Below are 25907 nucleotides of genomic sequence, written 5' to 3'. Positions count from 1 at the left end.
CATTCATATGTTAAGGGTTTAAGCAGGAAACCCTAAAACTCTGTTCCTGACAGACTCTGACTCAGACTAAGCCCTCAGATTTCTTTGAAATGTTATCTACTGTTTGATCCTTGCTGCCCTATATTCCTGTGTATTAGAACCCAATAAAAGCCTTTGGAGGAAGGGGCTCAAGGCTTTTTTCCCCTGGGAAATTGGCCACCTCTCCTCTCCAAGCAGATCACATCATGTCTCAGTCATGTTTACTATCATCCGTGGCACACGGGGGGCCTTGTGAGCAAAGTCGCCCCCACAGTCACTAGTTCCAAAGGAATGACACTTGGCCCAAGCTCCTGTGTGGCGTTGGGGGGCTGTGACCAAGCCACCGATGAAGCTCATATGGGAAGCATGGCTCTTCGACGTCCCAGTTTTTAACAAGCACAGCGAGGAGTTAAGACTCAAACCAACATAAAACAGTGTAGCAGGTAAAATCACAGTACAGACGGACCTCCTCCTTCCCCCAGAACGAACCAGTGCCCGAGCCCACCGGGGTCACAACTCGAGCTCCAGATCACAGGCAAGCAAGCGTCAGGCCTCCACAAGCCCCCTGTGGCCAAGGAGACACGATGCTGGCCTGTGGCCCTCATCACAGCCTCTGGCCTCTCTCACTGGGAAAACAAATGGTCATATCAGCTCTAATCTGTTTCTAGTTAGAATACACAATGAAAGCGTATTCTGATATCCCCTGGCTTAAAAAATTCTGCAACTCAACGTTTGGTGAATGAATGGAGTTGATTAAAACATGTGGTGCCCGTAACTGGGGACTGATGGCTAGGTGGGGGGACAGCAGGACAACCCACTGACATGGGACTGAGAGGAGCAGAGGGAAGGCAGAACACAGGGCGCACCTGGACACACGGAGATGCCTGGGGGTGTCCCTGGGGGGCTCAAGGGGGGTGGCAGGTGAGCAGTCTCCCCTGAGACGCTGGGGCTCAGGGCAGAGGTCTAGGTTAAAAACTCTCATTTTAGAGGTTTGGGCTTGCAGACAGTACATAGAACCACTTGTGTTTCCTTAGGCAAGATAATTGCATAAGGTGCTATGAAAGCAGCAATCGGGAAAAACTATTCCAGCTCAGCTTATTCATCGCAGGAAAGAGGAAAAGGGAAAAATGCCTTCTAAAAGTAGAACAATAAAAAACAATGGCATACCTCTGCAGTGGAATCACAATTATTTTAAATGATAGCAATAAGCACTTCGATAAATCAAGGGAATGGTTGTGCTATAGTATCAAGGAAAAACCTACAGTATAAGCAGTTTGAATTCAGCTACAAGAGGTTTAAAGCCCAAAGGGAAAAAAAGGAAGGACTAGAAAGAACAGTAACAAAATAACAGAAGTCATCTCTGCCCTGGGGACACACACGTGAATGAAACAGAGCGCTCCTATATTTGGAGTTTTCCGGACACACCACCCTCAGTATTCACTAGTTTTATGCTATCAAACTATTTTAAAAGAAGAAAAACACAGCTTCTAGTCACCTATTATAAGGAGCTAGAGACGAGTTACTAACAGCCCCACTCTGGCAATTGCGCAGAAAAAGCAATAAGACAAATTGACCGCCTCGTGAGAAAAATTTAATAAGCAGGAGGCTCTGCTGATGGGCAGCATCGATTGCATGTTATTGGAGTGAGGTTCCCAGGCCCCACCGGCCAGCGTGCCATCAGCTTCATCTCGGCTTCCCCGTTAATAAATCCCCGACTTCCCCACTGCGGACGCAGCTCTGACGGTGCATCGACCGGCAGGCAAACCCGGAGACCTTGAACTTCGCCTTCGATCGCTTCTCATGTTTATCAGCCAGATTCACAGGAACGCCATCCCCATCTCTTTTTCCTTAAAAAAAATGTTTTAAAATCAATAATGCAAATGTGCCCAGCTGGAAAGGAACTCGTGAAAAGATTAATTGATTAAAGGAACCTCGGAGAAGCGTGGCCGCCCCGGTGTCGGGCAGGAAGCTCAAACTAGTGTGGGTTGGGGTGCGCTCGCCGGTCGGAGCACAGTGCAGCGGGCAACACAGGGCGAGACAAGGGGAAGAAATGAAATCCTCGTCGCTGGATGGGAGATGCCCGCCCTGCTGGAGCCCGCTGTGAACCAGGAGTGACAGCATCGCGTCACACGCGTGTGCACGGGAATCTGAGGGGCTGCCCGTACGTTCAGCGGCTGCAGTCACTTGCACTCGTCCCGCATTTCCAGTTCCTTCTTTCCTTCCTCTAGAAAGTTACTTTAAAAAAACAACTGCCCTGGGGATCCCTTTCTCCGAACGACGTCCCGTATTTGAGGTCCCCACCTTCACACGCCCACCCATGGCGTCACACTTGGGGCTGACACTCGGAGTCAGCCTCACGCTGACTCTCTCTCTGCCTCACGCTCTGCCGCCAGCGGGTCTGGGGGCCAGTCCACTCACGTGGGCTCCGGCCACCTCGTCTCGCATCCGCCTGCCTGGTGCTGCCTCCAGCAGGGCCAGGGACTCCCATCCCGGGGCTGCAGCGGCCCTGGTCACCTTAGCTCTTTGCGTTCTCGCTCCTTTCTCACTTGGGGACCAGGAACCGCGGCCACTGGAAGCGGGGAAGCTCAGATGCTGTGCCCTCGTGGCGGCCGGCCTGTGGGGGAGCAGGGGCCCTGAGTGGGAAAGGGGGCTCGAGGCATCTGGGAGGTTTTTCTCCTGATGCTCAGTACACGTGCCCTCGTCAGCAAAGGAAAACTCAACAAGATAGTAATGGTGCGGTTTCCAGAAGTCGCCCTCCTCCTGTCCGTGGTGTCTCTACATGTTCCACGAGCGTTAAAACTAAGAAAAATATTGTGATTAAAAAATACGCTTTTCCTTGTATTACCCAGTTTTTAATCCAAACGCCTTGAATCAATGTGTCGTATAAACGCATATGCTTTCTACGATCGTTTTGGTGATTTCTAAGGAGAGATAAGAACACAAAGCCATCGCTGTTCATTGGTGGGGAATCAATAGGTTAAGGACACACATCTCCAGAAAATGGAAGTGGACCATTTTTCGGTTTTCAGGTGACGCCATCGTAATTACTTTACATCTTTCACCCAGTAATTAAGGCCCACGGGCAGGCTTTTCTTAAGAGCTAATCATGATCGGGGTTAACCGCCGAGGAAGAGCCTCTCTCCTTTAATGCTTAATTATATCAGATCAATTTAGTTCTCATTTTTCGCAAAGCAGAAGTGTCTTTTAGGGAATCGTTTCAACAGAGTTCTAAATATTGGCTTGTGAAAGGAACGACTATATTTTATTCCGTTATGTTAGCATCTTTCTAACATCACAGATGCATATGTTTCAAAATTGGGGGGGGCTGTAAAGAACGCAGCAAATATTCATAACGAGACATAAACGAGAAGGAGTGCTCACTGGTAAACTATCGGTCACCAGGAGAACTCGCCGCGGTACAAAAGGCCTGAAAGGCAGACGAGAAGTCACCGACTCCAGGGCGCTGAGGTGGACGGAAACGCGCCACCGCAGTCTGCCTGCAGGGGGCGCGGCCCTGTCCTTTTACAGGAACGTCGCTCCCCTGGGCAAACTGTCACGTTTTCCGTTCAATTTGCCTCCGAGTACCAACTATCACTGACTAAATCAGATGGACGCTTCCATCTCTCTCTGTGCAGACGGTAGCTGTGTCTGCAGCCAAGGTCACTCCGCAGCTCCCTGGTCAGCAGTCACCCGGCTTCCTGCCCGCCCTGGGCTCGGAGGCGCAGGCGCAGAAACAGGCCTTCCCAGAGCAGGTGCGCCCGGGGCACCGAACCGCCTCCTGATCCCAGGGACTCACCCCGCACCTCGAGGGGGCTTGCAAGACGGGCCGCTGGAAGTCTGCACTGCAACACCATTAACTTTCAGATTTTTAGGCATTGCCTTAGCTATGGTTCCAGAAAATGCTGCAAGTTTCCCTTAATTTACAAAACTGCATCCCCATGGAAAAGCTGGAAATTTTCAGAGCAGTTTCTTTCCAAAAAGGAAAGAAAAACTAATGAGGCATCACTTTTTGCGGTAAGATGCGCTCTGTGCAGATCTCATTCATGAAAACCCGCCCTATCTGGTAGTAGCTAACCATCGCCTCTGCAACAGTATTTTGGGTTGGTAGCGTGTAAGGAAATCTTATTTTTTCCATAAAAGATCATTTTGAGAGTTGATTTTAAAATACTGCAACGTTGTTGCGTCAAAATTCTTTCTAGAAGGACGCTCAGAGTCTGGTGAAGTCACCTGTGACCCTGAAATGTCACAGGTACCTGGAGAAACTCAGCAGAAAGTGACTGCACACAACGGACACGTCTTGTGTCTTAGACACATGTCACAAATGAGTCCCTGCATCTTCCCTGGGTTCACGGAGACGTCAAGATCACATCAGAGGAAACACTAGTCACGTCTACCCACCTATGACTCTCAAATCTTCACTTGAATACCCTCTACTCATTGTACAAAGTAATATTTGTATGCTCATTGCTTTTCTCATTCATGTATGCTCAGCCCCTTTATTAGAGCAAAAATATTTCATATTTTGCCTTCTGAGTCGGCACAAAATTACACCATATGTTGGATTCCTCTTAGTTAATGAAGCCAATTACCCATGTCTCAGACATTCGCATGTACTAACGACACTGTGTTTTAATTATAAAGACCATTTCTTAATCAGATTGTCATATACAGTATTTAAGGAGTAAACAAGAAAAAGACATTAATTGCTATTTTATTTTTAAAATAGCAATTTTTCTTTCCTATCTAAACAACGCCAACACGCTCATTATGGTGCAGTCGGAAACCACGGGGAATAAGAAAAATAAGCTGCCCGCATTACAGCAAACCATTAACAAGCCCTGTTAACGTTCCAATAAACCTCTTCCAGTTTTTACTGTTACCGACGTGTCACACGCCTGTTTATATTTTATCAATATGTTATCAACTATCAGTTTGTCTTGGGTGTCATTTTGGCCTTAATAGTTCCAGAAGCAGGTAGACTGTGTAACGGCATTTCCAATCTATGGAGAATTTGGTGGTGCCCGTTTTTTCGTAAATTGTGAGGAATATCACATTATTCAGCACTAATGATTTTTTAAAAGATTTTTATTTATTTATCTTTAGAGGGGAAGGGAAGGAGAGAGGGAGAGAAATATCAATGAATGGTTGCCTCTCGTGCATCCCCTACTGGGAACTGGCCTGCAACCCAGGCATGTGCCCTGGCTGGGAATCGAACCGCAATCCTTTGGTTTGCAGGCCCACGCTCAATCCACTGAGCTACACCAGCCAGGACAACACTTATGATTTTACACAGCACATGCAGCTGGAAGGTGTTCTAGGGGACCACACACCACCGATGAGAAGCACGTCGTTATCCTCACCATCAGCGGGCTTGCTGCAGTGGTAAGATGAATATTCAAATGAGTCATTTGCATACAATGTGCAAAGTGACCTTCGATCCCAGGTGTCTAGTAAAGACTGTTTTCTTGGACAGGTAGGACTCCAAAGGAAGGAAGCCAGCTACCCACTCTACAGCCCGTGTGCAGTGGGGATTCCTGGGAGACCTTCAAAGGCTAAAGCACGTGAGAATCACGTGCATTTAGAGGGAAGGGGCTTGTCCTGTCGAGGAGAGACGGAGAGGATGCAGGACAGATGGACTCAGCAGGACAGCAGCACAGGGTGCCTGCTGGCAACAGGCACCAACCCCAGGAACCTGCGGGATGAGCCAAAGACTCAGCCCACCAGGGGCTTGTTAGGGCGAGAGGGCCAACACGTATAACATGTTTGGAGAAACCCAGCGACGGAAAATGCCATGAGTGTCTACAACAACTTCCCCAAAGAGCAATTTCATAATGCACTCAGGAAGGCGAAGGCACCGGTGCGAAGGAAGTCACTAACAAGAAAACGAGGAATACCCAAACTTGTCTCACCACCGACTGACCAAAAGAGATGGACACGTCAAGAGTCTGACCAAACGGGATATGAATGAAGTGACAGGGCCACGAAGCGTCAGCATCAGCATCATGGGCTGCCTGACTTTGATATTCCCGGAAACGGGAAAGAAGTCACCATACTGTCAGGACGAGATGCCTCAAAAACATGCCAACCAGTGCACCCTGAAGGGAATGGTCATACCTCTTTCTGACGTGTTTAGTGGCCCTAATATCAGAGGATAATGTCACATTTATAGAAGTAATAAAACCCCAACATACCAGTAGAAATGTAAAAAGAAAATTAGGCCACATTTGAGGCTACTTATCTGTTATTGCTAGTCCCCAGGTTTTGCAAATGGAGCAATTTCTTCGTCAATTATAAATTACTGGGGAAAACGGAGCAAGTGGTACCATCGTAGGGACTGTTTTTGTCTGATTACACGGAAAGAAAACACATCTGCCTTGCTGAGCGGTTAAAGCGAGCGTTTTTGAACATGGGGATGGTCACTTCCTGTGTGTGTGTGTGTGTGTGTGTGTGTGTGTGTGTGTGTTGAGTTTAAAAATAGCATCTTTCCTGTACATAAAAACATTAACTTTTCAAAGATGTTTTACACGCTTGTCACTGACTCTTCAAGGTCAGCAGAGGGTGGGCTGGAACGACAGTTACGTGTGGACCCCCCAGGAAGCAGTCTGTGCCATCCAGACGCTGGACGGGCCCCAAGGTGGAAAGGCAACAGCAAACACACGTGAACATTATGAGCCGAGGTGCGGGGGGAGCGAGGCTGTGACAGCCGTATCATTGTTGACATGAATTCGGATAGCAATAAACAAACCACTGTAGTCTCATGATTTTATTGCACAATCCTGCGGGAACATCCAGACGGAAGTCGTTTCAGTGAGAAAATAACTTCCTTACGAGTCTGTTCCCAGGACTAGCAAGGCCAACGCTACAGGCAGCAGAGAAGGGATCGTATCGGCTTCACGAATTTTACTTTGTTTTCTAGCACAACTCACAAGCCCTGTGATTTTCTCACTCATGAAAGAAGAATTTTTACACGAGAGGAGACTGTTCAAGCACTCATTAAACATAAATGAGCACTAGACATACCATGAAACCACATCTGATTTATCAAGGGCTACAGAGCAACCTCACGTTATCCATGCAGATTATCGGCCAGAAAGACAGACCCCACGTGTCCCTGCGCAGAGACCTACGTAAAATGAAACACTGTCGGCTATTCCACTCATCGTTCACTCTGCAGACAAAGATCAAAGTCCCGTGGTGACTTACGAGCCTCAGGAAGTCAGCGCAGGTTGCGAGGCATGTCCCGTGACTGCGGTTTGTGAGAACAGCCAACCCCACACAAATGCAGAGTTCAGAAGTCTCCGTGTGAGATGTGCCACAAAACTAGCCGTGAACATTTCCAATTCACCATCCTGGCTTGAAATTTCAGCCTGGAGGTGACTTACTTCCCAGCCAGCGTTTGGTGGCTGCCCTTCATCCCATCGTAGGCACCCTGCATCCGTCAGCACCTGCGCATTAATCACGCATCCACACGAGCCATGCGTGTCCACGTCAGAACTGGCCTGGGTGGATTCAGCCCACCGTGATTGGGCTCCGTTCAATAGCTCAGGATCCTAAACATCACAACTTAAAACATGAATATTCTCCTTGACATTTCCCTCTGAAATATCAACCCCGGATAACCTCCCTGGCTCCATCCCTTTCGGTTTAGGGCAGCGGCCTCGTTTACTGACGGCAGTAAAAGCACAGACTCGCTCACACACAGAGACCGACTGCCCCGAGTTTCCGCAACAGCTCTCTGCACACACCCTGCAGTGCACGCGGTGCACAGACAAGTGCTCTCTGCAGAGGTAGATGGTCCGCCGCTGTTCATCAGGAGCCTCCCGTTACCCACGTATTCATTGGGTACTATCAGTCACACCTCGACCGGAACAAAGAATTACAGAGATGGCATTTGTGTCCCCCCGACTAACAGATTATTAAAGGGAAATGCCTGTGTTGAAAGCGCAGAAGACGCCGATCCTTGACTGCGTAGCAACCTGCCGCCCCCACCGGGGTTTCGACCGTGACAGTCAGAGCTCCTTGCCCAGCTGGGCTGTCACTTACTCCGGCTCCGGGGCCAGCGGGGCCTCCAGATGGCCGTGCACGGTCACAAGGCACCCACGCGCAGGTTTCCCCGCCGTGTAGGTGATTTCCAGCAGAGGGGTCAGGTCAGGAAAAACTTAATCCGTTTTGGTTTCAGTTAACAAAAAGAGTTGGCCAAAGGACTGAAAAATTAAAAACTTAGTGACTCTAGAACCCGTTTAAAAGCACTGACAATTCTTTGTTAATAAACACCAAAAAAAAGTCACAGATCAACATCCGATTATAATTTAGAATGAAATGTACCTCTGAAAGAGGTACAAAAGGTCAACTAGTCAACTTTCAACCTGGCGTCTACTTTAAATAAATGCGAATAAAATTACTTTGTCTTCACGCTACGGACGTGGCCTGGCTCCGCCTTTGACATCAATACATAACAATGCCCGGGAAATCGTCAGAAATGGAAAATAAGTGACTGTTGTGTTAGACAAAGACAAAGGAAGGCCATTCCTCTCTCCTTCCTGAAGGGGGAGCCCAGCGCATGGGGGGACCCACAGGGGATGGGGATGTTGCCGCCAGCCCAGCGCAGGCCCCGGGGGGCCCAAGGAGCTGACCACCAGCCACTGTCACGCGATCCGGCAGGAGCAACACACGCCACATGCAGCCATTTGAACCTCCGTGTTAATTACGAGTCGGTGAAAGCGACAGTGCAGTTCCTCACTTCCTCATCGCAAGCTCAAGGCCACAGCAGGGGACGGACAGCTCCGCCAGAAAACTACACTCACTCATTAGCTGTGTTCTAGAAGCTTCCTACTTCGGATGGACCACACACTTTGTGATAACCGGAAATGAGTCGCAGACAGGGGCTGAACAGTAGGTTACTGCAGCCGTACGTGGTGAGTCACTGACACCGGACACTAATGGGGGGCAGCTGATGAACGGCAGGGAAGGGAGGAGGTGCCCGTCCAGGGCAGCTCGGGGTCCCTGACGAGGGGGCTTCAGAATCTGGACCAACCAGTAAATAGGCCCTTCCAGCTACTCACCTGTTGGCCGTGTTTTTACAGTCGTTACGTCACGAAGAACAGTTTCCCGGGGTTTCGAAGACAGTATTTGGTGCTCAACCACCCCCGCTTGAGCTCCCCCATGAAAAACGAGGAATTCACAGGTACGGTCGGCCGTTCCCTCGGCAAACGTGCGCGGAGCACTTAGCTCGAATGAAGAATTCTGGGCTTTCAGATCAGAGCATGCCCTGTGTTTGCCCCAGAAGAGCCGCGGGGGCCTCACCTGTCCGCAGGCTCGTCGTGGGGCCCAGGGAGAGTTTGTGCGAAGTGTCCGTGGGTCGGCGCACACCGCGGAGCAGGACTGCCTCTCAGAAGGCAATTTCCTGGGAAAGGCGACCTGATGGAAATAAAAGTCATGATGAAGAAAACGTGAGACAAATCAAGGTGGAAGATGTGTGGGGAGAGAGACAACCACTAAGGAAGAGTGCAGACTGTCCGTGCCCCGGGAGCACAGACGGGGGAGGAGAACACAGAGAAGACTAGAGGGAAAGAAGCGGAGGGTCCGCTGGGCCCCGCCGACAGAGCCCCCCTGGCGCCCACAGTGGGCCCCACACTCTTCCACAGTCATTTGAACAAGACAACCCACCCGTGTGTGTGGAGACTGGCAACTGTGGGCTGTCACCATGGCAACATGGGTGCGGCAGCCTGGAAGAGGGCCTGGGCCAGAACTGGGGGGGCAGGAAGGAAGGAGGGAAGGAAGGAGCCAAGTTCACTGCTGTGGGGAGCAGGCCGCTGGCTGCTGTCAGGTCCGCGCGGTTGACACGCCTTCCCACTGCGCAGTCCCAGTGTCTACGCCTCTCTCGGTCTGCAAAAGCAGCTCAAGACCCCTGGGAGCTCCCATGGGGGACGGCTGTCCCAGGGCCCCGCTGACACTGTGGGGGCTCTGATCTGTCCACTTCAAGGTCTGCCTCTGCGAACACTTCTCCCATCACCAGGCCCATCAGCAGGAGAGGACAGGACGGCTGGTGGGGGGTCAACCACGGCCACCAACCGACCACCAAGCGGAGGAGCTAACTCCCCCAGAGGAGGGGAGGGAGGAGTCGTGTTTGGGGGGAATGAGAGGGAGATTCCCATAACTCAGGAGGGGGCACTCAAAGGGCAGGATGGTGACCGCATTCCTGGAGCCTGCCGCCACGCCGCCCCGGGCAACCTCATCAGTTGTCTCCAAAGGCCGGACCCAGCTGACAAGGGATCGATGTTGGTTCCACAGTTGGGACAACGACCCCACATTGACTTAAGGCATCAGTGACAGAGGAAACAGGTTGTGAGGGGAGTGGCAGGGACGCTCTGCCTTTATTGAGTGTGCAGCTTCTCTGTCAATCTCAGGTTGTTCTACATTAAACATCTATTTTAAAGTGCACTTCGCAGGTCAGGGCCACTCACAAAACAAACTCGGAGTCGGTACTTCTGAACCCAGTAAAGTCTGCGACCAGTGAAGGGCAGTGACACCCCCAGCTCACACACGGTCAAGCGGGGTTTCACCGTCCTCCAGTGCCCGGGCCTGGGGTCTGCAGGCTGGGAGGTTGCCGGGGTCCGGCCTGCGCTTTTCACAGCGAGCTTTCTGCCTGATGCTTCTGTCCCTGCTCATCCACCGAAACACCGAGTCCCAAGAAACGTGTCTTCCTGGGTGCTTTCAACTCGGACAGCTTTATTTAAAGTACAAAGGTTTAACCACCTCTCGGAAAAAGCCTTGAGTCTTTAGTGTAAATAATAAGAAACAGAAACCTGCGTCTGAGAGGGAAGTCAGGTGAGTTTTGTATCATATTCTTTTGAGAATAAAGTTATCTGTCGAACTTCAATGAGATCTTCAGGAAACAATGCAGTAGACCATCCGTCAGAATTGTGCCCGGGACCACGTCGCTAGAAATCCGCACAGCCTTGCGCTTTATTCTCGTTCCACCTTCTCCTTCCATCTCCAGACGACAACCTCAGGCGCAGCCCACCGGCCGCCCTTGGTTCCCCGGCCCGAGCTCAGCCCGATGTGCGGACTAACGCAGGAACACGGAGCAGCTCCCACACGCGGTCGCTGAGCGAGTCTGCGTGGGGGACGCTGGGTTAAAGGCTTCAAGAATGTTAATAGTAGTGCTCGTATGACCCAAATTAATGAGCTAGGCATTATGTAGCCAAAATAAGTATTAATTATCTTTATGTGCACATTTATGCAGAAACAAAAATGTTGTTGATTGATTTAAAGCCCTGTTTTTTTAATGTACACTTTGCCATAAAAATGAACCCGGCATCCAATGTGTAAAATAAAATAAAAATAACCTCCTACGCCAATGCATAAAATACAATATTAAAAATGAAACCAACCCATGAAATATACACAGTAATTTCTAAGAGTTTAAAAAATATACAAAACCTGTTTAAACAAAAATATCTTAAGTCAGCATTTCAGGGGGGAAAAGGAAGACAAACCAGAGACAAAAAGAATATAGAAGTCCATTGGTTTAAGTGAAAGATTTCAGGTATAAAAACGCAGTGAAATTACAAAAACTAGTTACATCTAAGACTTTTTAAAAAGAGAGCCCTAGACTGAGAGAAATTATGTAATCTTAGCTTCGGTGTTGGAGAGGGAACTTCCCAGGCTGGTGCAGCCCCACGCTTCCCTCTGAAGGGGGTCCGGTTTGCTCTCCCCCTGGTGAGCAGACCCGAGCAAAACCTGCCAGCCTCCTCCAAGTTGAGGGTGGGAACACTCCGGCTGGAGAAGGTGGTGCTGGGACAGGTGCGGGGTCTGGGGCCCAAGGTGGGTCCTGGCCGTGACTGCAGAAGAGAGCTCCCTAAGACTCAGGGTCCGGGTCTCCCTTGCCATCATCAGAAGTTGAGGATAGATTAGGCTAAGAGGACAGAAAGGAGGAAATAAAAATGTACTCACATGTCACCTCGAGGTTTTCATGCAAAAGAAACCAGGAAGAAGCTGCTCTCATAGGTTTTCACTCGGTGCCGCTTTCCTTCCGAAATGCCGTCCATTCTTCATTTGGAGGCCTGGCCCCCAGTGAGAGGCGGAGCCCTGAGCCGACGCCCCAGGCTCCCAGACGCCCCAGGCTCGCGGACTCGGTTAAACATTCAACCAGCCACATTCCACTCTGCACCTTGAATAATGGATTCCTACCGGGGTTTACAGTGTCTGTAAAAAGTTCTAGCAAACTGTGTCGAATGAATATCTCATGTAGCGATGGAAAAAGTATCAGAAGGAAATAGGGCTAAAGAAATGACACAAATAACAGGAGAAATACTTAAACCCCGTTGTTCGTCATTAGAATGAAACTTCCAGTGTCTGAAGTTAAAGAAACCACAAGGAAATACTTGCAGTGACTGAGTAGGAGAAGTGTACAGCAAACCAGCGGGAAGCTACGCAAACAGACATAGAATCCCATGAAAAGGTCGGAAGTGGTGTGTGAATGGTACGTTCTTGTCACGGAACCTGCAACGGCACAGACGAGAGCAGGTTGTGTGTCTACCTGCACGTGTGTCACAGGCTGCCAGGGTCTGCTCTAGGTCTGCTGTCGCCTCCCTGCTTGTGACAGGAGGGACATTGCATCTGGGGGGTCCTGAGTCCGTCGTCAAACAGACCCAGTCAGGGAGGCGTGGTGCCCGAGCAGCTCCTGCTGACAGGCCCTGAGAAGTCCCCCGGCGCAGTCCCGTCCATTCTCCACCTGCTTGTCCAGAAGAGGACACCGAGCTGCATCTGGCTGTGCTGACGGGTGACCGGGGAACATGCAGGAGCCTCAGCCCCATGGAACCTCGGACCTGACCCGCCTCCAGAATCTGCTGCGATCGTGGGACTGAGGTGGTCGACCGCGTCTGGACCACGGCTGCCGGGTGCCCCGGCTCCCATGTGAACCGGACTCATGCTGATGTGGCGACCAGCCGGTTGAGCAGACAGGGACTCGGATGACACGGTGACATGTGCAACGCGGTGACCTGTGCCACACGGTGTACGAGGAAGAGCAGAGCACCAGGGAAGGAAGGCGGGGGGGTGCTGCACTGTGGGGTCCCTCCCACACCCATCACACAGTGAGAAATGGGCCGGCGGTCAGCTCTGAGCTCCCAAACGCCCGGGACAGAGTGAAAGAAAAACCCAGCACCACAGGGAACATGCTGCATGCTCATGACAAGCACCAGGTCCCCGGACTTCGCGATGAGGTGGGAATTTCTTCTGGAAGGGGAAGCTGTCACTGTGATCCCACAGAAGAAAGGTCCCCCAGAGAGCAGGTCCTGGGGCCTCTCTCCCACCTCGGGACTCACGCGCCCTGAAACAGAGGTGGGGGCAGCACCCGGCACCTGGGGACCACCATGCAGGCAGAGCCCTGCTCCCTGCTGTCCAGGGCCACTTCCAGCCTGAGGCGCCCAGAGGCTAACGTCTGGAAACTGCAGAGGGGTTCTGGGGGCGGGGGGGGCGGGGGAGGGGGCTGGTCTTGGGACTGGGGATTCCTGCACAAAAATTCGGGTAGTGCAAACCCTCGGATATAGAGAAGGGAGGAGAGGCAGCCTCTCCTCTCCCAGTGGTGACAGCTGAGTGATTGCGTCCCTGAGACTCCGCTCGGAGTCCTTTCCAACCTCGCACCCGGTGGCTAGCCCTGTATTCGGCCAAGGGGACAGGCCAGGACTGGCCAAAGCGCTCTGGGTTTCCAAGGGCACTTTGGAGTACGTTTCCAAGGCAGTGCCTGAGTAGGGGATTTTCTGTGGACCCCAGAGACAAACTGGGCGCTGCATACCTAGTTCTCATGTGCTTGAACAGAAGGTATTTCCTAAGTCTTAGAAGCATCTGAAAATGTAAATCCACAGCTAAAGGAGAAAATCACAGGGATTGTTGTTCAACTGCTTATGACCTCTTTTTTTTCTTTAAGTGAATAGGGGATGTCCCAAAGAGGCAGGCAGCTGCTAGGCTGGCCGACTGCACCCCCTCAGATGGGCGAAGGAGGAAGTGGAAAACCAAATGGGCATGAGCTTGGGGTTCACAGTGGCTCCTCCTGCCCCCCAAGCCCCGGGGGGAGGCAGGGGCAGGCCAGGCAGACGCTCTGTCACAGCTGAGGCACTTGGCAAGTAGGGGACCCTGGTCCCTCAAACATGTAGGAAGATGAAAGAACACTCGTGTGCACTTGCTGACCCCCATCCTACACAGCAGCTCACACTCTAACAAACACACCACACACACGTTCACGCTCACCCACTTCGAGGTAAGCTGCACACATCAAGATACTTTTCCTCAAAGTAACTGAAGGGACGCCCTGTCCAAGGGGCAGAAATTGGCCAAAGAACACAGATGGGTGACCTGTGGACAGGGACATGGACAGCAGCGTGGGGATGGCCTGAGGGGGTGAGACGGGCTGGGCGGAGGGGGCAGAGGGGGGGAAACTGGGACAACCAGAACAGCATAATCAATAAAACATAATTTAAATTTTAAAAAGAGAATATTCCTTCCCGCATAAGCACAATTCCACCATCACATCTAAGAAAATTAAGAGTAATTACGTAACACTAGGTTTATATTCAAATTACTAGAGTGGCCCCAGGCACTCATTTTAATGGCTGACTTAACCTTAAATACAATTAACTTTACAGATTTGCATTTCACTGTTACTCTGGAGTCCATTCAAATGTAGGTCAGTCACCCAACTCTTTTCTAGTAGCACTGACCTTTCGAAGAGACAGCAGGTCACGGTGCAGGGTCACACTCCGAACCTGTCTGGTGGTTCTCTCCAGCTGGCGGGTGACCGCTGCCCCTTGCCTTCTCTGTCCCAGCCTGGCCAGGTGCCCGGCTGGGCCAGAAGGAGTGCAGCCGTTTTGACCTTGAGGACAGTGCTGCCTTGACAATGTCACATTACATCAGGTGGCTCCTTCGTGAATGTCACTTTGTATCTGACTGTTTGCTCCAGGCAAGGAGGTGAGTGGTGAATGCCACCCACACAACCAGCAGAGAAGGGCAAAGAAATAATGTTTACAGAGCGGGCCAAAGAGAAGCAATCCGTTCAAAAAAAGCCCATACGATTTATTTAAATTGGCACTTCTTGGAATAGGATGTTCAACTAGCTAACAGCCCGAAAGTATATGCAATATACTGGGCATCATTATTCATCACATCACACGCCCACGACTGGATAACGTTCTAAGAACCGACAAACGGTGGTAAGAAAGTTGGTCAACGGGGCCCTGCACGCCGCTGACAGGCCTTTCATTCAGGTGCAACGCTTTCAGGAAAGAATCTGTCATCAGCTGGTAACCGTTTCAACATGCGTTTCCCAACATCCAGAAAATTTTCCCCTCTCTCTCTCTTTCTCCCTCTGTCTCTTTCTGTCTCTGATACACAAACAGATAGAATAATGTTTCTGGAGTCCAAGAGGACAGCAGAAAGAGTGCAAAATTGGAAAAGTATTCATAGAAATATAAATAAAAATAATCCACAAATAATGAAGGAGAATTTCCCTAATCTGGCAAAGGAAATAGACTTTGAGGAAGTCCAGGAAGCTCAGAGAGTCCCAAAGAAGTGGGACCCAAGGAAGCACACACCAAGGCACATCATCATTACATTAGCCAAGACTAAATAGAAGAAGAGAATCTTAAAAGCAGCAAGAGAAAAGGAGACAGTTACCTACAAAGGAGTTCCTGCAAGGCTATCAGCTGGTTTCTCCCAAGAGACCTTACAGGCAAGGAAGGGCTGGAAAGAAGTATTCAAAGTCATGAAAAGCAAGGACCTATAATCCAAGATTACTCTATCCAGCAAAGCTATCACTTAGAATGGAAGGGCAGATAAAGTGCTTCTCAGATAAGGTCAGGTTAAAGGAGTTCATCATCACCAAGCCATTATATGAAATATTAAAAAGACTTACCTAAGAAAAGGAAGATCAAAATATGAACAGAAAAATTACAATAAACTCACAATTATCCACAAATGAACCTAAAATAAATTAAAGAAAGAAAAAGGATGAAAACAAAAACTAAGCAAATAGAACAGGAACAGAATCAGAGAAATAGACATCCCATGGAGGGTTTTCAGTGGGGAGGGGAAGGGAGAAATAGAGGGGGAAAGGTACAGGGAAGAAGAAGCATAAATTGGTAGGCATAAAATAGACAGGGAGAGGTCAAAAATTGTATAGGAAACAGAGAACTCAAAGAACTTATATGTACAACCCATGTACATGAACCAAGCAGGGGACGCTGGAGGGTTGGGGGAGTGCAGGGTGGAGGGGGGATAAAGCGGGAAAATTTGGGAAAACTGTAATGGCATAATCAATACAATATAATTTAAAAGTGAATAATCCAAACTTGACCAGGGGCATAAACCCACAGGAGCTGAGCAAACACCAAAAGGATAAATCCGCAGATTTCTACATCAAGAGTCACATCTGTGTCAAACTCCTGACAATGAAAGACCTAAAAAAATTGTAAATGCAGCAGATGAGAAGAGATGCCTTATCTATGAGTTCGTGCAGTTCAAATGAAAACAGATTTCTCAGGAGACACTGTGGAAGCTGGAAGGAAACGGGCCATATTTTTCCAGTGTCGGGGAAAAAGGACTGTCAGGCTGTGTCGTGCAAAAACAACTCACAGGCATGTGGGGGGTGGGGGCAAGGTCTCTACAGATGGAGAAAACCTGAGAGATGCTTGTCGGCAGGACACTTAAAAGAACGGCCACAGAAAGTTCTCCAAAGAGAAAGGAAATAATGAAAGAAACCTAGGAATATCACGTAGAAAAACAAAACAGAGTCAACAATATCAGTCAATACAACAGAAGTTTCTTCTCCTGTTGGGTTTTCTAAATTACGTTTGAAAGTCAAACAAAAAATGATAACATTGATTTGATTCTCAAAGTCTGTGGAGAAAATGTTTAAGGCAGTAATGGTGTCAGCAGGGGAGACTAGCGAGATTTAAAGAGAAATAAAGCTTCTACGGTTGTCTCAACATGATGAAATATCAATACCCGGAGACTGTACATTATATACACATAATTTAATACCTACAGTCACTACTAAGAAATCTATACCAAAAAAACAATAAAAAACACTTTACATAAATCAAGTGGGGTTCTAAGAAAGGTGTCCATAACACACAGGACGACATAAAAACAAAACAAACCAAGAGAAAAAGGCACAGGGAGAAAATATATACAATTACAGAATAAACTCTTAAATCCTACACAGGCTTAATCCCAGCAAATTCATTAAAAATGGGTTAACTAATTAAAAGCTCGACATTCAAAATGAAGCCATTAAGAGTGATTTAGAACATACTGCACCATCTCTGCTGGTGTGGCTCAGTGGACTGAGCACCGGCCTGTGAACCAAAGGGTCACCAGTTTGATTCCCAGTCAGGGAACATGCCTGGGTTTGGGGCCAGGTTTCCGGTAGGGGACACACTAGAGGCAACCACACACTGATGTTTTTCTCCCTCTCTCTCTAAAATTAAATACATAAAATCTTACCAAAAAAACTCACATCCTCAGAAAACCAGCTTAAGACTGACAGCAAACTTCTCAACAGACGAACGGGAGCCTGAGGACAATGGAACATACCCTCCGAGCACTGGACGCACTGTGCTTTGGCTGCAAGTGCACCAACATCGTGGGACAGATTTTCACTCACCTGGAGTAAACGGTGAGGAGCAGAACCGCGTGGTTAAGTGATGTGTTCGGTTGGCTGTGCAGAACGTGACCTGAGGGCACGTGTTTACATTCTGTGCCCAGCAACACTGCCGACACCCGGCCAACAGAAACGTGCCGGGCGCTCACCGACAGGGGTGCCCCAGGTGGCCGCGGCCAGGCTGTCGGGGACAGCTGCGGGCTGGAAACGCTCCACTGCCAATCAGTGTCTCGGCAGAGAGACGGATGGGGCTGCCTTTGCCTAGAAGAAGAGTGGACGGCAGTCAGGGCACGTGGCCGGCAGCCACACGCAGCATCACGGACGAGTCCCCAGCAGTGCTCGGTGAGAGGGCACCTGTGTGCGCGTGGGGGACTGTGCTGCTTCCTCCGCGTGTCCCCCGGTGTTGGCTCGTGCTTCCACCCAGCACCGACGGCTATGCGGGAGCCGTCCCCAGGAACAGCACGGCTGGCCCTTGGGTCCCACCCCCACCCATTGAAGTGCTGCTACAGTCAGTCAGTGTTTACAGAAGGAACTGCCGGCCCCTCTCGTCCAGTTTTACCCAGGAGAGTCCTGTATTCCTAGTAAAAGTCGTAACAGTTAAAGGTTATAGTAGACATGTCTGGACACCGTCAGCGACTTTTCGTCCCACCACGCAGGCACGGAGTAACGCAACTGCCAGAAACGCTAGTCGGCATGTCATACTCTGCAGTTGTGCGCAGGCGATTGATTTTAAATGATAACAGTTGGGGATAACGATGGCATTTTAATCATTTGCCCCTTGAAGAAGGCTCCTGTGTCAGGTGTCACCTCCACTCGGGGAGGCCAGACAGGTCCAGGATAAGCTGTTGATTACTGGGGACTGCAAAGACACGTTCAGAACAGTCACCGGTCCCACTGACACCGGGTGATCACGGGGATCTCCAGGGAGAGCGCTGCTTCTGCGGCAGGCACCCAGGCCGAAACGGCGCCGGTGGCCATGTGAGTCCGAGCACCTCGGCCTTTCCCCCGCGTGCCCGCCTTTGGAAAGGCGGCTTTATGAAGAACCGCGTCTTTAAAAGGGGATCATAAGCTTAAACCAAAAATGCTATCGCAAAGGTGGTTTAAGCTTAAAATTGGGAAATGATTGCCTCCTCCAAACCATACAGGAAATTGCCTAAGAAAGCAACGGATCCGTTCAAGGAGGCGTGGAAAGGGGAGGCCGCCAAGGTGATCGCTCACCGCTCACTGCTGGAGCCAGCCGGCCCTCTCCCGTCCAGCAGGGAGGGCAGGGTTGCGGGGGGGGCGTGCCTCCTGGTCCACGCGCTGCTTCTCTGGTCCAGCCACCACTCGAGGTGCAGCTCTGCACTTCTGAGGCATCGTGAGGACTGAGTCCTAACTTTGCAAGTCTGCTAATTCCTTAGTTCCCTGTAATAATTTTCAGACTTTTTTGTTCCAGATTACAGGGTTTTTTCTTCTCATCTGATGTTAGCTGGCATTTAATCGCACTCAGAGACGATTTCTTTCCCAGCTTTAGTGTTGGACTTGACTTTTTCTTTTAATGAGCATGGTAAGCGTCACACTTCAAGAGCCCTACTGCGCACTTGAAGGCTGGAGATGGCACTAACACTCACTCTACACCAAGAACAGAACTGAGGTCCCCAGAGCTCCTCCTGCGAAGAGAAAGGTACTTCATGCATTGATGGCAGACGACGGCCGTGACGAGGACGGCAGACACGGCTGCTGCTGTGAGGAGCCCAGAGAAGCCCCCGGCACTCCAAACGATAGGGACACCAAGCAGCAAGCTTACTATGGGACACGCTACCCAAAGTACAAGTTAATCGTGCCACCAGGTTTATCTTGTTTTGTCTTCAGTTAATTCATCAATATATTTCTTTGTTTAGTTTTTTTAAAGAGTTTGTTTATTTTTAGAGAAAGGGGAAAGGAGGGAGGGAAAGAAACATCAGTGTGTGGTTGCCTCTCTTATGCCCCCAAATGGGGACCTGGCCTGCAACCCAGGCACATGCCCCGACTGGGAATCGAACCCCTGACCCTTTGGTTTGCAAGCCGGCACTCAGTCCACTGAGCCACACCAGCCAGGGCATCTTTGTTCTATTAGCTGCCTTAGGAAGATCCCTGGTAAGTCCAAGCACCACAGTAAATACATCCCAGTCTCTGATCATTGCTGTCATAATTTCAGCAACTCTTTACCTCCTAAATTACTCATCATTGGTATAAGTTCCAACCTGGTAAACAACCTGGGAATTTTTCAACTTTTCCCTTGAGATATGAGTGGAATGTATGTCTGCCCTAGGGCTAGGATTATGATCTCAACTCTATCGTCTGCTGGGCCAAATACAGTGTCTTAAAAGTAAAAGGCATTTTTATTTAATGAACTTAATTTCACTGACTATAATTTACACTTTCGCTTCAGACTGTGATTATGGGCTCCTATTTTATGACTGGCGGGTAGATGTCAAATAAAAGGTGATTTGTCGGAGACAAGCAATAGTTACATTGAGAAAGGAATGGGAACAGCATTTATTTAGGGTTTGGCTCCTTCCCAAACACTATAATAGATCCATACATGCACGGAATCATAAAATCTTTACAACAAATCGGAGAGTAGGTGTTATCATCTCCCTTCTGCGTGTGGGGAGCCGGAGCTCGGGAAGCTAACGCCTCCCCCAGGCTGCCCCCGGCAAGCACGCCCTGCAGGCTCTGACTCCGCAACTCGTTTCCCAGTCCGCGTGCGTGTGGGTGCAAAGCCGGCCCAGGACGAGTTCAATGCCACGCCCCCAGGAACACAGAGCCACTTAGTGGTGAACCTGGACTTCAAAGCCGTCCTGAGCCTCCAGGGCTCTGAAAGGACACCCGCCCTGCTCGCGGTCTCTGGGGTCACACCAGCAGAGCAGGAGCGCGCAGCGGACGGAGTCCAGGGGTCCGCAGACTCGTTCCTTTTGAATTTCATTCAAGGACATACAACAAGTGTCAGGGTCTTAGTACCGATAAGCGCGAGTCAGACCAAGGCAGTCGGTTAACACACGGGGTGAACGGAGGAGCCGGGTGCGGACGTGTGCGGAGCCTGTGCCGCCCTCCCGTGCAGCAGGCGCTGGCCAGACGTGACGGCCCCGGCGTCCCAGCGTCCCAGAAACACCTGTGCACAGCTTCAGAAAGGAAACTAAGGCGAATATCAAGATGGCCTACCATGACCTTCGTGGCGTGAAAGCAATGCCGTGCAGCGGAACACCAACAGAAAAAGACAGTTCTGCACAGATCTGCCTGGTACACTTTTCCACCATGTACACCTTCCATCTCCTTCCCCTTCCACTATTTCTCCTTAAAAGTGAGAAGGGGGAGGGGGAGAGAGAAAAATAAGATGGATGGAGAGAGAGAGAGAATCAAGGGCAAGAGAGTGTTCTTGGCACAGGTCTCACCCTTCCTGATGTCCTCGGCTGCATTCACAGTGACCGGAGTTGTCTCCAGACGCTGGAACAATTAGGCCAGTGTCACCGTCTCCTTGTCCCTTTTGTTCCTGCTCTTTAACATGTGTCTCAAAAATGTAATTGATGGGTGGGGCGCTGAGCAGGTTCAGGAAGAGGGAGCAGGCACCCTGGGCAGGCTAACAGCTGTCGCTTCATGGTGAGTCCTCCGACATCAGTGCGGGGACATCGCCAGGCCTTTCCCAAAGGGTCTGCTGGAGCCAGTGGCCGGCAGCCACTGGTGACAGGCGACAGCCTGAATCTTTCACCTGAGGTGCTTCCGTCAGTGACGTGCGAAAGGGCTACTCTCCTGTACGTCGGCGAGATGATTCTGAATATCATGAATGCAGCTGAAACAAAGAGGAACAGTCATCTTAATTTACAGTATAATGTCACAGTGAATAAAGACGAACTCCTCTGTAATCATTAGATGGGGTCCTCACCACTGGAAGATCGTCTTTACGAGAGCTGACGTTGCATCAGGCCTGCGTCCTCATCCACTCATTAGGAAGTGATTTCCATTTTTAGTCAAATGTCGTGGGCAGTGAGCAAGCCAGTCCTGTACCAGGCACCTTGGGGGCGAGGGGAGATTGGAGCAGAAACGGGAGTGGGAGGAGCCCGATGAGAGGAGAAACCAGCGACACCGTGTTTTGAAGTTAGCCCCGCATCGACTGTACGGAACAATGGCTTGTTACCACCAAATAAATAAATAGCGAAATCTCAATGAAAACATGTATGGAATTCTTCCCAATTAAAGAAAGATGGATCTTAAAATATTTTTAACGCATGGTAATTTTAACAGGATCTTAACATGTTTTTAAATGCATGCCAATGAGGAAAAGACGTACGCTGATCGACTTTCCTAACCAAATTTAATAAAAGTAATTTACTTACAGTTGATCATTAAATACCATTATCTTAAATATCAGATGATTTTTATCCTAAAACATAGAAGTATGACCCTGTAGGGCTTTAAAAAACTCTTTTTTATCAATTAATTACATTAGAATTTGTTTCTCCGATTTGTAAGTGTAGTATTGGGGGTGTGTTTTCTTAAAGAAAAATGGGACAAAAAAAGAGAAATGTAAAAAGGAAAGGAGAAATAAGGAATCATTTTTTAATTTTTTATTTATTTATCTTTAGAGAGAAGGGAAGGAGAGAGGGAGAGAAGTATCAGTGTATGGTTGCCTCTCGTGAGTCCCCTGCTGGGAACTGGCCTGCAACCCAGACGTGTGCCCTGACTGGGAATCGAACTGTGATCGTGTGGTTCACATGCCAAAGCTCAATCCACTGAGCTACACCAGCCAGGGCAGAAACATTATTTTTTTAAAGAGGAGACATTAAAAGCTGAACGAGGGATTCCAGGCAGGTGACAGCGGTGTCGTTGGGCATCTCTCCCGTCACCGCACAGAGGTAGATGAGCAGGAGACCACCCAAACCCTGACATTTCCACCCACATTAGGGGACCCCGTCTGGTCACCAGGCAACGTGACCCTCACAGCAGGAGGGGGGGAGGGAGGGGAGGGCTCAGCCACCAGCAGCGCAGGTGGGACGGGGGCGCAGCAGGCCGGTCCCTGCAGAGTCACTGCTCCCTGAGGGACCTGGTGCAACCACGGGAGGGAGGACAAGGCCAGGGACGGAGAAGGTGGGAGTGAGGGAGCCTCTCCGCGCAGGCCACCACATCAGTCTCGTTTATCACTCACCCACGTGGGACTCACCGTTTCCATCACTTCCAAGTGCGCAGCTCCGTGGCACCAAGCGCCTGCACATCACTGGGCAGCCGTGGCCACCATCCATCCGATTCGCAGACCGTCCTTCCAAACTGAGACTCCGCCCCACAGAGCAGCGCCTCCCTCCCTCGCTGCCCCCTCCCCAGTACGGCCCCCACCAGGCCACTCCCTGTCCTTGCGTGTGCAGCGACCCTGGGTCCTACAGACCAGCAGGGCTCGCTGATTCCGCCCTGCAAGTCCTCCTCAAGGTCCGTCCGTGTTGTGTGCTGATTCCCGGGGCCTCGCGGGATGCCACACACTGAAGTCACTTTTGACGTTTATGGAGAAAAATGACACAAAGTGCATCTCCAGCTCTGCCCCGTGCAACTTCAGTCTTTGCTGATTTGTTCTAAAATCTCGCAGCGCTGCCAGGTCCTGACAGCGTGGTCAATCGCCGCTGCAACAGCAGCCGCACCTCGGACAAGGTCGTCTCTGTCCACACGGACAAGGGCGGATATTAAGAATTAAGATTGTAAACTAAATTCTGTGTCTGAAAAGGTATCAGAAACTCTTCCAGTTTAACAAAATCATGTTGTATAACAAGAATTTTCATGCTGATTTAAGCTTCTTGTATAAATAGTAGGATTCACACATAAAAATCAATAAATACAACTTCTCCCTTTAGCAAAATGTTGGACTGAGCTGTGCCTAGAAAAAAACACCAAGAATGTGGTCGAAACACAACTTTTTGTGCCCACTTTTCCTGTCACAGCTGCGCCAGCCTTGCCTTCTGTTTCTCCATACTTCCCCTCCTAGTGACCAAGGATGCTCCCAAATCAAAATCAGGAATAAGATAAAAATATATAGAATAGCCCTGGCTGGTGTGGCTCAGTGAATTGAGGGTGGATCTGCGAACGCAAGTGTCGCTGGTTCAATTCCTAGTCAGGGCGCAAGCCTGGGTTGCGGGCCAGGTCCCCAGTAGGGGGCGCTCGAGAGGCAACCACACATTGATGTTTCTCTCCCTCTCTTTCTCCCTTCCCCTCTCTCTAAAAAAGAAACATGAAAACATATATAACAGAGAGTGTAACAGTTTTTTAGAGTTCCCCAAAAGTGCCATGATGGCTCGAAAGAAGCAACATAAAAACGGCTGTTACAACGTAGAGGTTTGATCCAGGCGGAATCTCAGATAGCGCCATTCTAGAGATTAAGTCACATTGTACACATTCAAGGTAAAAACAGCAATTTGCACAAATTAATAGTTTTTTTAACAAAACATCGCTATTGCAAGGATGCTTGTGACAATGACCACGTTTGGGGACCAAGTGTCCTGTGATTGGAGTGCAGAAAGGGAAGGACAGGTGGGGCAAAGGTCTGCATGCACGGAGACTCCATCCCCCGTGGATGCCCCGGTTTCAGAGCAGAGTGGAGGCATGATCACACCTCCACTTCCAAACACCCTGGTCCCAGCCAGGCCGGGCGCCAAGATGTGGGGGAGCAACAGAGAGATCCGGAAAGACGCCATGTGCACGCTCATTGTAGATGCAGGATCAGTGAGCTGTGGTCTCTGCTCCTGGAAACCAAAGAAAAGAAGGGCCCTGGGGGCCTCCAGCCTGGGTGACTGGGAGAAGGAAGGTGGCGGCGCAGCCGCGAAGGACAAAGAGCCGGTTTGCGAAGGCAGAGAGCCTGTGCGTCACGACCTCTACTGGCATCTCGCCTTCACCCAGCAGGCTCCGGCACCCGTCATGGCAGCTGGAGGTTGGCCAGAGGCGGAGAAACGAATGCCTCCCATGTTGGTCCCCAGGGTGCCCAGGACTCATCGGCGACTGGCCTCCTGTTCAGAGGGAGCACTGATGGCTTCGAAGCCTTCTCTGAAAAGCCACACAAGCAGGGCACTTTCCTCATCTCTCCAGCACCTCTCTGCCCCCTGCGCCCAGCCTCGGTGCCCTCCCCTGCCTGGCTCCCGTGCCTACTCCATCTCTCCGCCTCCTGTGACAAACAGCTCTGATATGGCTTGTTAGTTGCAAGTGCTGGGACCTGGTTAGGAGCCGGGACACCGAGGAGAAGAGAGGGAACGAGTGTCGTGGAAAGAAAGCTGGACCAGGACATGGGTCATAAAACTCTAATTCACTTGCTGGGTGACCATGGGCAAATCTCGTAACCCCTCCCACGTGCGATCCTCCCCCATCAAAGGCGAGACAGTGGCATTCACGAAGCACCCCCTCCCTGGGAGAACCTCGAAGGTTAACAAGGTACAATTAACTCAGCGCCGGGAGCCCTCATGCTAGAGCACGCTTCAGAAATCAGGTTTACCGACTTCAGGCTGCGCACCCTCAAAATGCACCTCCTGCCAGGTGGTGTAGGGACGGTCCCTCCATCCCCGACTGTCTGTCAGTGCTCTGCACGCGTGCGAGCGGCTCATCCATTGAGTCCTCTCTGTCCCCTCCAGCTGCGATGCCTGCCTCATCAGCTAACACCACTGCACACGGCATCCTAGGACCCTCACCGTCTTTATCAAACCTGCTAGGATAGACGATGTCCCTGCAAGTTAGAAAAGAGAGCTCGAAAGACATAAAGCATAAAATTAAAGAGGCACTTGAAATAAAATGTTCTCTTTTCCCACTGCTCGGTCTTTTATCTATCTGAGCCTTACGCTTGACTTTCAGTAACTGGCAGACGCCTGCTTCAGTTCTCGTGGGTGAGACAGAAGCCTTCGCTCTCTGCGGCCACGGGGCTTTTTCCTCTCATTTTATTTTTAATGCCCTGTGCTACTGAAACAGATTTGTATAGCAGAAAGGAGCGGCTTTTTTCTCCATTTTCCTCAACCAGGAAATAAAAGTGTCACCCAATGGCAAGAATTAACAAAAGACAGCCTGCAGCTGAGGCCCTCAAAAGCTGAATTGTTAACGATGAAAAGCAAATTCTGATAGAAAGGAAAAGAAGAAAGTGAAGGAGAAAGAGAGGAGAAAGGAAGGAAGGAAGGGAGGGAGGGAGGAAGGGAGGCTGGGAACCAGAGATTATTTGCCCGACTGTGCATTCAGGCCTCTGGCTGCCCCGGGAGCAAAC

Source organism: Sturnira hondurensis, unplaced genomic scaffold (genome assembly GCF_014824575.4).
Source record: "Sturnira hondurensis isolate 20B ecotype Veracruz unplaced genomic scaffold, ASM1482457v3 Scaffold0006413, whole genome shotgun sequence".
In the NCBI taxonomy this organism is placed as follows: domain Eukaryota; kingdom Metazoa; phylum Chordata; class Mammalia; order Chiroptera; family Phyllostomidae; genus Sturnira; species Sturnira hondurensis.
This window is presented reverse-complemented; position numbering follows the sequence as displayed.